Source organism: Rhineura floridana, chromosome 5 (assembly GCF_030035675.1).
Source record: "Rhineura floridana isolate rRhiFlo1 chromosome 5, rRhiFlo1.hap2, whole genome shotgun sequence".
Lineage (NCBI taxonomy): Eukaryota > Metazoa > Chordata > Lepidosauria > Squamata > Rhineuridae > Rhineura > Rhineura floridana.
In genome coordinates this window covers 8,436,936-8,452,062 of record NC_084484.1, presented here as the reverse complement: position 1 = coordinate 8,452,062, position 15,127 = coordinate 8,436,936, and the positions used below count along the sequence as shown (strand labels likewise).

The following is a 15,127-nucleotide window of genomic DNA, read 5'->3' as shown; positions in this document are numbered from 1 at the left end:
GATCTTCTTGCCAGCCTGGCATCACATTTAAACTGGTCCATGATCTAATTCTAATTTACAGTGCAATCATAAGCATGTCTATTCAGAAGCCAATCTCTTTAAGCTCAGTGGATTTTACTACCTAGTACATGTGCCGAGGATTGCAATCTTTATATGCTCAGAAGCAGAGGTGGCTGGTTTGCTAAATGAGTCTTACACAAAGTTAGGATATGTGGTCATTACAATTACAATTTATACAAGATTTTTAAAGGTTTTTTAATACAAACAATAACAAACATTAATACATACATATGAATTTTTTTAAAAAACACAGAATTGTCTCCTGAATCAAAAGTGCCTAAGTATTTAGTCCATACTAATGAATGAATGAATGTAAAAGCTGCTGGTTATCTTGCTTGTAGATTTTAAATCTGTGCCTCAATGGAGCAAGATGTGTATATTGTGGCCAGACGCGTTTCAACTTGTGTGTCTTTATCAATGGCCTTTCAAACACATACTATACAAGATAAAAATGTAAATAACATATTCATAAGTCTTCAATTCATATGGCTGATTAGGTTAAAAATTATATACAATTTCTTAAGGGATAGTGGAAAACACTTACTTAACAAGTTTTCACTTAGATGAAGAATAATAGGTGCAGGATGGATGCATTTCTATTTATTCTATATCCAAAATAAATTAAGATTAATTGTCAGTATGGGGATAGATCTTTTCATTCCAATTAATAAATATTTATTAAATTACTTACCATTTTTTATCCAGTTCCTTTGGACAATTTTTATCAACAGCATTCATGTAAAGCCCCCTTGAAATCAATGAGGGTTGAATGCAAATGCCTGCTAGGGTATTTTAAAAGGACTACTTGTTAAGTGGACTCAGCTGTGGGAGTTATCTTGAAGTCATATCGTGAAAGATTGATCTTGCTGGTTTTCAATCATCCCATAAGATAGTAACTTAATAATACATAATTTTGTAATGACTCAACATGAAAACTATACTCTACCACCTTAACTTTAAAGCTAATAGATAATTAATATACAGACACTGAATTCATAAATCTCATTATCCAATTGCTTACTGACATTTACTAAAACCATTGTTATAAATCTTTATTTTCCATATAACACATATTTGCTGTCACTTGCGAAACCTGGCATTGTGTTGATCCCTGATTTCTATTGACATATTGGATGTCATAATATTGGGAGCCAATTTAGATCTTCATTCAGGCCTTTTGGGGCCATGGTTTTTAAAGTATATATCCAGAAAAGCTCTCTCTTTTTTCGTTTCGTTTCTAACGCTGTTCCTGTAGCTTTTTCCATAATCCAAAATTTGACATCCTTTTCTGTATGTCTATGGCTAATGAAATGTTTGACAAGGGGTGTATGTTGTCTTTTGTTCCTAATACAACTTTTATGCTTACAGATTCTCATTTTAATCTTCCTCATTGTCATACCTACATATAAAAGATTACATGGACATTTTATGATATATATATAACCCCCTTGGTTACAATTGAAAAATCCCCTTAAAGTGTAGTTTTTATTATTACCATGGTTCAGAAATTGATGCAGTTTGATACAGTTATTGCATACACTACACTGATTGCACGGGAAATTCCCTAGAATTTTAGGATGCAAGACAGAATCGTTTGGTGGATTTGTGTTCCTATTTATGTTACTGTGAACTAGGAAGTCCTTCAAATGTTGAGCCCCTTTAAACACAAATAATGGCCTTTCTTTACACCTGGGAATATCAGATAAAAGATTCCAGTACTTCAAAATGATGTCTTGTATTTTCCCATTATATCCATCAAAAGTTAGCGGTATAGTCATTCTTGTTTTCATTATATTCTTTTTTCTTTGTTCAAGTAGCTGTCTCGTTTCTGTCGTTTTAGCTTTATATTTTGCTGTTTTTAAAAAATTTTTTAGGATAGCCCCTTTCTAGTAGTTGTCCAATTAAAATCTCTGTCTGTTTATCGAAATCTGCTATGTTGCTGCAATTTCTGTGCAACCTGATCATCTGAGAGAAAGGTAGATTTTTTTTAATATAGCTAGGATGAAAACTATCAGATTTTAGAAAAGAATTGGCATCTAGTTTTTTTGGAATGTATCTGTGGATAATGATGAATTCTGCTTCTTCACAGTAATATCTAGAAACAGGGCTGCCCTTAGGATGTGTGGGGCCCGGGGCAAAAGCATAGTTGCCCCCCCCACATTCTTTCTCTCTATATTATATATATATATTTAGAGAGAGAGAGCGATTTTATTTATGAATATATGTAATTATAATATTTAATTAGTTTTGGGATCTACATAACTGATGAAGCTTTATTTTACTTTTTGTAATATTGGGTCGGTTTTAAAAGCAGATATGAGAAAAATCAACTCCTTTGAAATGTGGTGTTGGAGGAGAGCTTTGTGGATACCATGGACCACGAAAAAGACAAATAATTGTGTGTTAGATCAAACTAAATCAGAACTATCACTAGAAGCTAAAATGATGAAACTGAGGTTATCATACTTTGGACACATAATGAGAAGACATGATTCATTAGAAAAGATAATAATGCTGGGAAAAACAGAAGGGAGTAGAAAAAGAGGAAGGCCAAACAAGAGATTGATTGATTCCATAAAGGAAGTCATGGACCTGAACTTACAAGATCTGAACAGGGTGGATCATGACAGATGCTCTTGGAGGTCACTGATTTATAGGGTTGCCATAAGTCGTAATCAACTTGAAGGCACATAACAACAAACACGTTTTTGAAAACATTGTTTTAAACTTGTGTGTGTGTGTGTGTGTGTGTGTGTGTGTGTGTGTGTGTGTGTGTGTGTGTGTGTGTGTGTGTGTGTGTGTGTGTGCAGAGCTTGGAAAGGTTACTTTTTTAAACTACAACTCCCATCAGCCCCAGCCAGCATGGCTACTGGATTGGACAGATGGGAGTTGTAGTTCAAAAAAGTAACTTTTCCAAGCTCTCTCTGTGTGTGTGTGTGTGTGTGTGTGTGAGAGAGAGAGAGAGAGAGAGAGAAGGGCCTTTGTGACACTTGTGCAGCTTCACTCCAAACAACATTGTGTTTTCAATAGACCAAAAAACATTCCAATCACAAGTGGGGTTGCATTCCAGATTGAGGAGGGGATGTCATTACATCTCTCTCTCTCACACACATTGCATATTTCATGGTTGTTATAAAACTATTCACAGTACTGTAGAGGTTTGGGGTTTTTTTTCCAGAGAACTGCCCTGAGATATTGATGCAGCTGAGGAGTAATTGGATGTGCTTTTTTTCCCCCCATGGCAGTGGGACAGGGAGGGGTTCCTGCTCTGTTGCCTCTGCCCAGCTCTAAGCAGTATGTCTGAGCTAGGGTTGCCAGGTCGGAACCATCCAAAACCCTGAGAAAATGGGAGCGGGCCCTAGTGACGTCAGGGAGCGGGCCCTAGTGACATCAGGGGGCGGGTCCTAGTGATGCCACAGGGCGGGCCCTAGTGACATCACAGGGTGGGCCCTAGTGATATCATTAAACATGATACAGTTGCTTGGAGCATACCATTCAAAAAAATTCTCTGGAGATTAAAATAGAAATCTTACCTAAAATAGGGTGTTCCTAGGTCCATCTGAAGTGACAAGGTCATTCTTTCTCACAAGCTTAGGGTGATGCAAAATGGAAATGGACTGCCTTCAAGTTGATCCCAGATAGGGTCTTCATGGTAAGCAGTACTCAGACAGAGGTGGTTTACTATTGCCTTCCTCTGAGTCTGAGAGGCAGTGACTGGCCCAAGGTCACCCAGGGAGCTTCATGGCTGTGTGGGGATTCGAACCCTGGTCTGCCAGGTCACAGTTCAATGCTTTTAGGGAACATTTAATCTAGCTTACTTGCTTCTGGCAAGAAGGGTTTACGTGCCCTCAGGCCAGGCCATTATTGGAAGAAAGGAGCTTAGTGTTGCAGAGACGTTAGATGGGAGCACAGATAGATGCCCCTGAAGGCAGCAACTGTAAACATGCTTATTAAGGAACTAAGCCCCATAGAACTCAATAGGACTTACTTCTGAGTAGATATGGTTGCAGCCATGTTAAGGACAAAGGAGGGCATTCTAGGCAAAACAGACAAATAATTGGGTGTCAGAACAAATTAAACCAGAACTATCACTAGAAGCTAAAATGATGAAACTGAGGTTATCATACTTTGGACACATCATGAGAAGACATGATTCACTAGAAAAGACAATAATGCTGCGAAAAACAGAAGGGAATAGAAAAAGAGGAAGGCCAAACAAGAGATGGATTGATTCCATAAAGGAAGCCACAGACCTAAACTTACAAGATGTGAACAGGGTGGTTCATGACAGATGCTCTTGGAGGTCACTGATTCATATGGTCGCTATAAGTTATAATCGACTTGAAGGCACATAACAACAACAACAAACCTCCCTGATAGACTGTGGGAATGCTGTGGACACAATATATTTCAACTTTAGCAAAGCTTTTGACAAAATGCCACATGATGTTCTGATTAGCAAGCTAGCTGAATGTGACTGGATGGAACAGCTATTGGGTGGATCCACAGTTGGCTACACAATCATATTCAGAGTGCTAATCAATGGTTTCTTCTCAACCTGGGGGGGGGTAACTAGCGGGCTACTATAGGGCTTGGTCTTGGACCCAGTGCTCTTCAACATTTTTATTAATGACTTGGATGAGGAGGGGCAGGGAATGCTTATCAAACTTGTAGATGATGCAAAATTGGGAGGAATACCTAATTCCCTGGAAGACAGAAACAAAATTCAAAGGGATCTTAATAGGCTGGAGCATTGGGCTAAAAACAGCAGAATGAAATTTAACAGGGATAAATGTAAATTTCTACACCTAGGAAAAAGAAACCAAATGCAGTTATTAAGATGGGGGATACTTGGCTCAGCAATACTACATGCAAGAAGGATCTTGGGATTGTTGTTGATCACAAACTGAATATGAGCCAACAGTGTGATGTGGCTGCAAAAAAGGCAAATGCTATTTGAAGCTGCATTAACATTTGGAGGCAATATGCCTCTGAAGGCCAGTTGCGCTTATTTATTTTATTTATCTATTAAACTGATATCCCGCCCTTCCTCCCAGAAGGGTCCTGCTTGCAGGCTTCCTATTACGGTTGGGGTGAGGAACTAGATGTTCTTATGTCCTTAAGGGAACCTGAAAACTACTGAAAGGTACCAGGAGAACAGATGGGCCCAACTCCTGCTGTGCAGCTCCCAGCATGGGCAGCTGAAGCAGGGTGGCCAAGGCAAACTAAGACTCCGAGCCCTGGCCTGAGGCAGGATTGGACCAGATGCGAGGATCCGCTTCATTTACCCAGGAATGTTGGATACAGACCCATGGGTGCTCTCTAGCCCAGTGCTGTCTGCACTGGCAGCGGCTCTCAGGGCTTCAGGCAGGGGTGTCTCTCAGCCCTACCTGGAGATGCCGCTGAGGACTGAACCTGGGCCCTTCTGCATGCGCAACAGTTTCCCTAAAAATAAAGTAAGATTCTAGTCCTTATGGTTCTGAATGAAGGGTGATTTAAACAGGGAGCTGCTTTATACTGAGTTAGGCCATTGGTCCATCTGGTTCAGCATCAGCACTGACAGCGACTGGCAGCGACTGTCCATGTTCTCTACCACTGAGTTACGGCCATCTTCCCTTGATTTAAAAGGGGGGGACGGGCTCTGGCCTGCAGGTCCCCTAATATCACCTGCTCCACAGGCTCTTCTCAGGCGGGAGGGTGTTCAGCACTGGGCAGTCTCTGCTTGAGGAGAATTTTGAAAGTGCACATTGGGCAGGCTGGCAGCTGACCCAAGGCATCTTCTCCTCAGGCCACTGACCCACAGACAAAGCCAGCTGGGGCCTCAGGTTGATTTGGCTGCTGGTGGTCAATGGCTCTTGACAGACAAAAAGAGGCTTCCTACTCTGCTGCGGGGGGATTTGCACGCACACTGAGAGGTTTAACTTCCAGAGTCTTGAGTGGAGGCAACTCAATGCTGAAAAAAGACTAGAAACTTGTTAGCAGAGTTAGGTTTGGGATCAAGAGCAGACCCAGCGCTGATGTGTGTGTGTGTGTGTGTGAGAGAGAGAGACTTTCCCTGTGAAGTAGCAGACTTTTACGCTGCAGCAATAACTGAGGATTCAGACTTAGTAAAATAAGGAACAGCTTGCTTCATTGATGGAAATACACAGAGCTTGGAAAAGTTACTTTTTTGAACTACAACTCCCATCAGCCCAATCCAGTGGCCATGCTGGGTGGGGCTGATGGGAGTTGTAGTTCAAAAAAGCAACTTTTCCAAGCTCTGATATACACAATAGATAGGAAAGGGATTCTAGTTCTAGTAAACTACCTGCATTGGAGGTTCATGGACCTGACAAGGCCTTTGCCCTCATGCTGCAGGTGAGAGAGACAAAGCAAAGACATCTCTTCTCTTCAAGAGACAGAGAAGAAGCAGGAAGGAGAGAGTTGGAAGGTGTGGTCGGCATTCCTAAGAGGTATCAGTTTTCAGGAAGGAAGATGAGCATATGACCAAAGGAAAGGCACAGCCTAGCAACCTGGAGGTCTCCTCTCTGTCTCCCTCCAGACGTGGAAACACCCAAATCGAGTTGCATTTCCACAATTCCAACACAAGTGATGCTTAAAATGGAAACTGTGATTTATCAGGGACAGGGATTAGGAAACAGACGTTGTTCCTGGGAAACCTGGCCTTGTTTTCCCTGCCTTCCGTCTGCAAGATTCTTTCTTTATTTTAAGACCCACTCTGCACCCACCTGTTCCCTGGGCTGCCAGCTTTCTTTGGGTGGCACCCAGAAAATCAAGATGTAGAACTTTCATTGTCACAGAGATGAGGGGACGGGCCTGTTCACCTGCTGAAGTTCCATACACACACAAACCCAGCTGGAAAAATCACATGGCAACCTCATCCTGCTATACATTTTGCTTATTTAAACATTTGGTTTTCAACAATCCAAGGAGCAGTGGCAGACATGGAACCACCAGCTTTCCACAATCAGAAGAGGGGGGGGGCTGGGGTGTGAGAGTGTGTGTGTGTGTGATGGAATTTCCTCCCCCAAGGTGTGGTGATGGCCAGAGACTGCTGAGCCCCATCTCTCAGGCCTCTCTCTCTCTCTCTCTCACGCTTCTCTCTCTCTCTCTCTCTCTGGCCTCTCAGGCCTCTCTCTCTCTCAGGCCTCTCTCTCTCTCTGAGGCCTCTCTCTCTCTCTCTCCTCTCTCTCTCTCCTCTCTCTCTCTCTCAGGCCTCTCTCTCTCTCTGAGGCCTCTCTCTCTCTCTGGCCTCTCTCTCTCTGGCCTCTCTCTCTCTCAGGCCTCTCTCTCTCTCTCAGGCCTCTCTCTCAGGTCTCTCAGGCCTCTCTCTCTCTCTCTCAGGCCTCTCTCTCTCTCTCTCTCAGGCCTCTCTCTCTCAGGCCTCTCTCTGCAATCAGCCGCAGTCCAACCTGCTCCTGCCACCCAGCAGCCTTCTGCTTCCAAACGAGATTCCAAACTGCTCTATCGGCCACGATGCAAACCGCAGCCAGAAACGCCCATCGCGGCCGCTCCTCCCACCCAGCAGCCATGCGTGTCAATCACGCATGCGTGCCTGAGGGGGAGGTCCAAAAGCCGGAGATCAGCCTCTTCACACCAAATATGGCCGGAGGCCGGAGACGGCCCACTTTTGCTGGAGACTCCAGCAGAAAACCGGAGACCTGGCAACCCTAGTCTGAGCTGATAGTAAAAAGCCTTCATCCACCTCACCCCCACCCACTGTTTGAAGCTGGGAAAATGAGTTTTAACCAGCCGTCTCCCCCCCCCCGCACCCCTGAGTCAGAAAAGCCATTGGTTGGACAAGCGGGTACTCCAGTTCATGGTATGGAGAGCATATTCTGTGGTCAATTATTGGCATCTCCTGGAGGCCAAGAATGTTGCAAAGAATGAAATGAAGACTCTGAACACCTGAGTCCAAGGGTCAAAGTGCATGGGGAAGAGATGGCCCATGGCCACTGCCTGGGGAGGGCGGCATTCCCAAGGGACATGAGAACTGGTGTGTGTTTACATAACGGGCCAGAGCGAGAGAGAGAGAGATTATTTCGTAACATACCCCAGGCGCAGATGGCGAGAAGATCCTGCTGTCTTGATGGGGGAAAGCCCCGTTGCCTTCGAAGTCGCTCAGCTCATTTTGCTGAGGAACTAAATACGCGGGTGGCTTCAGATATGCCTATGAGAGCAGGACAGGGCGGCACGCCTGGAGGGCAAGACCGCGAGCCAAACGGTCTGTGCGAGCAGCCTCAGCAACCTTTGCAAAGGAGCATCCCAAAGGAGAGCGCGGAGGGAGGCCGGAGATTCCCCGGCGAAAACAGCCGCTCATCCTCGGACACTTTGGCTGCTCCTGCACAAAGCAGGTGTGGCGGTGGGAGCAGCTGTTGTCCCTGAGGTGCGCAGAGGATGGGGAGGTGACAAAACACTCCCAGCAGCTTGCACTTGTGCCGGGGGATGGTTCCCACAGCGGAGCAGATCAACAAGCGCGGGGACTCCTCCAAAGCGCGGGGCCTGGGGCAACTGCCCAACTTCCCAGGGCCTAGGGGCGGTACTGTCTAGAAAGTTAATTTGTGAAATGCTGTAATTCATATCGAATTTTATGGATTGGTGCTTGCTGTTAATATTCATCTTAAACTTCAACTGTACCTTCTCTGTACCTTCCCAAATGAGGAAAACATCATCCAGATATCTCTTGTAGGCATTTATATACTTAAGAAAATGGTTGTCATTATTTAAAATATGTTCCTGCTCAAGCTACTTGAACAAAGAAAAAAGAATATAACGAAAACAAGAATGACTATACCTCTAACTTTTGATGGATATAATGAGAAAATACAAGACATCATTTTGAAGTACTGGAATCTTTTATCTGATATTCCCAGGTGTAAAGAAAGGCCGTTATTTGTGTTTAAAGGGGCTCAACATTTGAAGGACTTCCTAGTTCACAGTAACATAAATAGGAACACAAATCCACCAAACGATTCTGTCTTGCATCCTAAAATTCTAGGGAATTTCCCGTGCAATCAGTGTAGTGTATGCAATAACTATATCAAACTGCATCAATTTCTGAACCATGGTAATAATAAAAACTACACTTTAAGGGGATTTTTCAATTGTAACACCAAGGGGGTTATATATATCATAAAATGCCCATGTAATCTTCTATATGTAGGTATGACAATGAGGAAGATTAAAATGAGAATCTGTGAGCATAAAAGTTGTATTAGGAACAAAAGACAACATGCACCCCTTGTCAAACATTTCATTAGCCATAGACTTACAGAAAAGGATGTCAAATTTTGGATTATGGAAAAAGCTACAGGAACAGGAACAGCGTTAGAAATGAAACGAAAAGAGAGAGAGCTTTTCTGGATATATACTTTAAAAACCATGGCCCCAAAAGGCCTGAATGAAGATCTAAATTGGCTCCCAATATTATGACATCCAATATGTCAATAGAAATCAGGGATTTACACAATACCAGGTTTCACAAGTGACAGCAAATATGTGTTATATGGAAAATAAAGATTTATAACAATGGTTTTAGTAAATATCTGTAAGCAATTGGATAATGAGATTTATGAATTCAGTGTCTGTATATTAATTATCTATTAGCTTTAAAGTTAAGGTGGTAGAGTATAGTTTTCATGTTGAGTCATTACAAAATTATGTATTATTAAGTTACTATCTTATGGGATGATTGAAAACCAGCAAGATCAATCTTTCACGATATGACTTTAAGATAACTCCCACAGCTAAGTCCACTTAACAAGTAGTCCTTTTAAAATACCCTAGCAGGCATTTGCATTCAACTCTCATTGATTTCAAGGGGGCTTTACATGAATGCTGTTGATAAAAATTGTTCAGAGGAACTGGATAAAAAATGGTAAGTAATTTAATAAATATTTATTAATTGGAATGAAAATATCTATCCCCATACTGACAATTAATCTTAATTTATTTTGGATATAGAATAAATAGAAATGCATCCATCCTGCACCTATTATTCTTCATCTAAGTGAAAACTTGTTAAGTAAGTGTTTTCCACTATCCCTTAAGAAATTGTATATAATTTTTAACCTAATCAGCCATATGAATTGAAGACTTATGAATATGTTATTTACATTTTTATCTTGTATAGTATGTGTTTGAAAGGCCATTGATAAAGACACACAAGTCAAAACGTGTCTGGCCACAATATACACATCTTGCTCCATTGAGGCACAGATTTAAAATCTACAAGCAAGATAACCAGCAGCTTTTACATTCATTCATTCATTAGTATGGACTAAATACTTAGGCACTTTTGATTCAGGAGACAATTCTGTGTTTTTTAAAAAAATTCATATGTATGTATTAATGTTTGTTATTTGCATCTGTTACGGTTGATTTTGAACTTTAGATCTTAACATTTGGTTTGCTAAATGAGACATTTGGCAACCACTGCATGGTGATCAACAGGGAAGAGAAATTCCAGCCCTTCCCTTTCAGTGCCAGTCAGGAGGTAGCAGTGGAGGTGAGGAGTTGTACTCTGTTCTGCATGGTGCAATTGCATAGTAGGGTGCAGGCTGCTGATATCAGCCGAAGAGATATCCACATAGCAGCTATATCCTGGCATGGTGGTGCATAAAAATTAGAAAAGGAATGCCCTTCCCTCTCGGTTGCCATGCAGTGGTTCCCTGCAGTTTCACCTAGCAGCTGCTGCTCAGAAGCTAACAAATACACACTCACTTTCAACAAAAATCATAACTCATTTCCATAGTCCCAGTTTTACAGGCATATTTTACAAGTGTTACTATTTTTACAAGAAGAATCTGGGAAAGAAAAAAGGACATCCTTCTTCCAGTTACTATTCAGAATCCTCCTGCCAGTTGCAAAATACAAGAGGCAAAACCAAGTTGTAAACAGAAGGAAAGCTGCAGCAACTCTTTTTTAATGTCCCTTGTGCTTATGGTAAAAAAACCCAAATGCAAAAATAAATCTTTCTAAGAAATAGCAAACAACTTAATTATACCCCAGGTATGTATTTTTTCAGTGTACAAAGCACATTTCATAACATGTACCCAATAAAGTGGTGATGTTAATTATAGCCTGTTCTTGGCTATATTTTTTGTTCTGTATGAGATGCAACAAAGGGGTCTAACAAAAACCCCCAAGCTTGTGCCCTCAGAAAAAGGCAGACTATTCTTCTGTATGGAAAGGATGGCCATTGGCCATATTCATTTGGAAAGGGGTTAAAATTTGCACAAAGGGCTCATTCACACAGGAGCTGGACATTGTATTAAATATGCAACTTTTGCCATCGCAACAGATTTGCAAGGTTCACACTTCCTACCTTCAATTCTGCTGTTTTCATTCACACTACTCGGCATTCCTCAGGGAAGGATTGGTGTTGCTGTTTCATGCCCCCGCCCCCAATTTTACATGTTTACTGCCTCCGGAGTATTGCTGTTGCTAAAAGAGAAGTGGATGGGGTTCTTGACAGTTTCATTGTTTCTTGTCAATTGCATGCCTCTCCAGGCTGAAGCTAGAGAGGTGGGGTGCAATTGATATGAAACTGATTAGAGGGGGGATTGAGTGAAGTAGGCAAACAGAAGGGGATTGCAAGCCTCTCCCCCTGAAGGTTGGATGCAATTGACATGAAACTGATTAGAGGGGGGAGTGAGTGAAGTAGGCAAACAGAACTCAGATGCAGAAGGACAGAGCGAGGTGGAAGTGGTTGCTGCTTAAGCCACTTTTTGCATCATCAGCAAATTGGGTTGATACTGATTAAAAGAAGAAAACTGTGTCATAGCTTCTGCTTGCCTGCAACATTGTGTGAACCATGCCAATTAAACAGGGATGCAAGTAGCACCAATCTCACAGTAAGTCACCGTGTGAACGAGCCCAAATTCTCTGGGGGTAGGGGAGAAACCTGTATGTGTGTACAGAATGTACCAGATTCAGTGTATGCTGTAGAGAGAGAAAAAAGGCATGTAGCAGGAATGAACTTATTTCAGTTTTAACCAAGCATCATAGCTACTGTTTGTTGCAGAGAAGAATTCTTGGCATGAACACATATGCTGTGTCAGCTGTAGCATCTCTTTCCCTCCCTTTGTTGTCTTGTTTATGAGCTGGTTCAAACTGGTACTAGAATAAGGCTTGTGTGCACACAACCAAGCACTGTATTGTGCTTGATTGTTAAAATACATTTTTAACAGCAAAAGCTTCAATGTCACTTGCCTGGTCTTGGATGGTCTTCTGCTTGGTTTTGGATATCATTAGGAGAGGATTAGACACATTCATGGAGGATAAGGCTACCAGTTGCTGGAAACCACAGGAGGGGAAAATGCTCTTGTGCTCAAGTCCTGCTTGCAAGCTTCTCATGGGCATCTGGCCCCCTCCTTGCAGTCCTTCCGTCGGCAAGCAAAGACTTTTTTATTTCAACAAGCCTCTGGAACTGAAAGCTGTTAAGGACAGGTCTTGAAGGGAGCTGCATTGCTGTTGCCTAATTGTATTATTTTAAACTGAGTTTGAATTATTTTAACTGTATGTATGAATGGTTTTAATACTGTAAATTGTTTAATTTGATTTTAATCTAGACTTTTGTATGTTGTTAATTATATGTGTGCTTTTATCTGGAAGCCGCCGTGAGTTCCAGTTTTGGAAAAAGGGCGGAGTAAAAATAATAAAATAAAATAAAATAAATAAATATCTGATTGGCCACTGTAAAAACAAGATGCTGGATGAGATGGGCCACTGGCCTGATTCAGCAGGTTCTTCTTGTGTTCTTATTTACACTTGAGGTAAGACTGAGAACTGAGTCACTTGGCTAACATGGAATCTCAGTATTTGAACATATAAGAACATAAGAAGAGCCTGCTGGATCAGGCCAGTGGCCCATCTAGTCCAGCATCCTGTTCTCACAGTGGCCAACCAGGTGCCTGGGGGAAGCCCGCAAGCAGGACCCGAGTGCAAGAACACTCTCCCCTCCTGAGGCTTCCGGCAACTGGTTTTCAGAAGCATGCTGCCTCTGACTAGGGTGGCAGAGCACAGCCATCATGGCTAGTAGCCATTGATAGCCCTGTCCTCCATGAATTTGTCTAATCTTCTTTTAAAGCCATCCAAGCTGGTGGCCATTACTGCATCTTGTGGGAGCAAATTCCATAGTTTAAATATTTGGCAACATCAGGAGAACTAAAACTGGTCATGTGATGAAATCATGTGATTGCTCTTGGAGTGCTTCTTCCACCAAGTTGTGGAAGAGCAGTAATGGGCAGTGAGGTGAAGTGGCAACCTCTCTGCCACCTCCCCTGCTCCCTTTCGCAGTGACTCACCTGTTGGGAGGTCAGGTAAGCAAAAATAACAAAAAAATGCATTATAATAGGGAAAAGTTTTGCCAAAAAGTGAATATTAGGGGAAATTGCATTCAAACATTATGCTTGGAGAAATTTGCACTGCACACATTTTATTAGGGTAGCTCGCTAATGTACTGAATTTGTTGTTCCTGAAGTGAAAGTACTGTCTGTGAGACTGGTGATCTGGAAGTGAACTAATAGCCAAACTGGATAGCAAGGAAAGAAGTAAGTAAGTAAGTTGTCCGTCAAGGGGAAACAAGCAGTTTAAGAACAACTCACAGTGCAATCCTAACCACATCTACTCAGATGTATGTCCTAGTGAATCCAATGGGGCTTACTTCTAGGTAAGTAGGGTTAGGATTGCAGCCTCAGATTGATAAACCAGTCCACAGTGAGCAGCTTTATCCCTTAGGCCCCCAGCATCACCTATCCTCTGCTGAGCTGAAGCCATGCTACCCTTTAATAATCTGTAGCTGCATGATGATATGCAGCAGAGAATCAGCTGACAATCACTCCTCTGGCCACTAAACTGCTGGAACAAATAGCAAACTGCTGGGCCCTAGTGTCTAGGGTTTCCAAACTGAAACACTTTTCACTTTACACCAGTCTTCCTCAACCTGCTGCCCTCCAGATTTTTTTAAACTACAGCTCTCATCAGCCCCACCCAGCATAGCCAATGGTCAGGGATGATGAGAGCTGGAGTTCAATACATCCAGAGGGCACTAGGGAGAGAAAGTTTGCTTTACACTGTCATGCACTGCACTGATATTCACACCAATCTACTTTTATGTAATGCCTGTATAACTCCCTAGTTGGTGGTAAAATAATGGATCAGTGAACCCGTCTTAATCTAACTTTTGCTATTGCAAGTGTTCAGATCAAATTAATTGCCAGATGTGCTGTGTTTTCCCAACACTCACTGCTGGCAGTCTGATGATTCACCCACACAACTGTCATGTTCTATTCCTAATCCATCAACACCTACTATCATAGACGTTTTCTAAAATTTAAAAATCAAGAAATCATCTTGATAGTAAATGGATGCATTGAAGGATATTCAGATCTGGGATTTAATATCTGAAGGACTTTCAGCTAGCAGATTTGACTTTTAGAAATGAAGAAATAACATTGTTCATATAGTTGGAATTAATGTAAAAATGTAGAAAATCAATAGTGAATCCCACTATCCTTATGCTGAGATATTCAGAATGTTATTTCTAATGGGAACTCTACGAAAAGCAAGCCATAAAGCAGTGCCAATCAGTTCACACATGTGCGCTAAGGAGATACAGCCCAGAATTTAAATATCTCATATATCTTTTGTTAAAAAAGCTTTTCCCCACCCTAAAATAATAAGTTTATCCAACACGGCTGCCTTTCTGAAAATTAATGCTGTAGATATGAAGGCAGATAATTTTCTGAGAAATTATTTCTCATGTTGGGCAATTATCATTAATGAAGAAAATTTTCTTAAATCTTAATAAATCAGGGACTGAATTGACTGGCCATGCATCCAAATTACTGCATTATTCACACTAGAATTACTCCAAAGATTAGCCGTAAATTGCCCTCTAAATTGAATTTATAGTTCCATTTTTCATAACTGCTGTGTTGTGACAGACAAGAAGAATCTTTGAGAAAAATGACAGAAAAAGACCTAATTTCTTAGTGCCCTGCCTTCAAGACTGGGCTAAACCATCTCTACTTACCTTAATGTTTTTAACATTTTTAAGCAACCA

At 41.7% G+C, this 15,127-nt stretch overlaps 2 long non-coding RNA genes across 2 annotated transcripts in view; one reads left to right on the top strand and one right to left on the bottom strand.

The window, feature by feature from the left end:
- Nucleotides 1-325: 325 nt before the first annotated feature.
- Nucleotides 326-818, bottom strand: LOC133385775 (uncharacterized). Its single transcript, XR_009762945.1, has 3 exons — nucleotides 752-818; nucleotides 605-665; nucleotides 326-496 (listed from the first exon to the last, which is right to left on the bottom strand). It is a non-coding gene; the product is annotated as an uncharacterized LOC133385775 (long non-coding RNA).
- A 9,055-nt stretch (nucleotides 819-9,873) lies between these two features.
- The window catches only part of LOC133385774 (uncharacterized), a 48,597-nt gene continuing 43,343 nt past the window's right edge, over nucleotides 9,874-15,127 (top strand). Inside the window, exon 1 of the long non-coding RNA XR_009762944.1 lies at nucleotides 9,874-9,937. This is a non-coding gene — a long non-coding RNA (uncharacterized LOC133385774). The remainder of the gene's footprint in view (nucleotides 9,938-15,127) is intronic.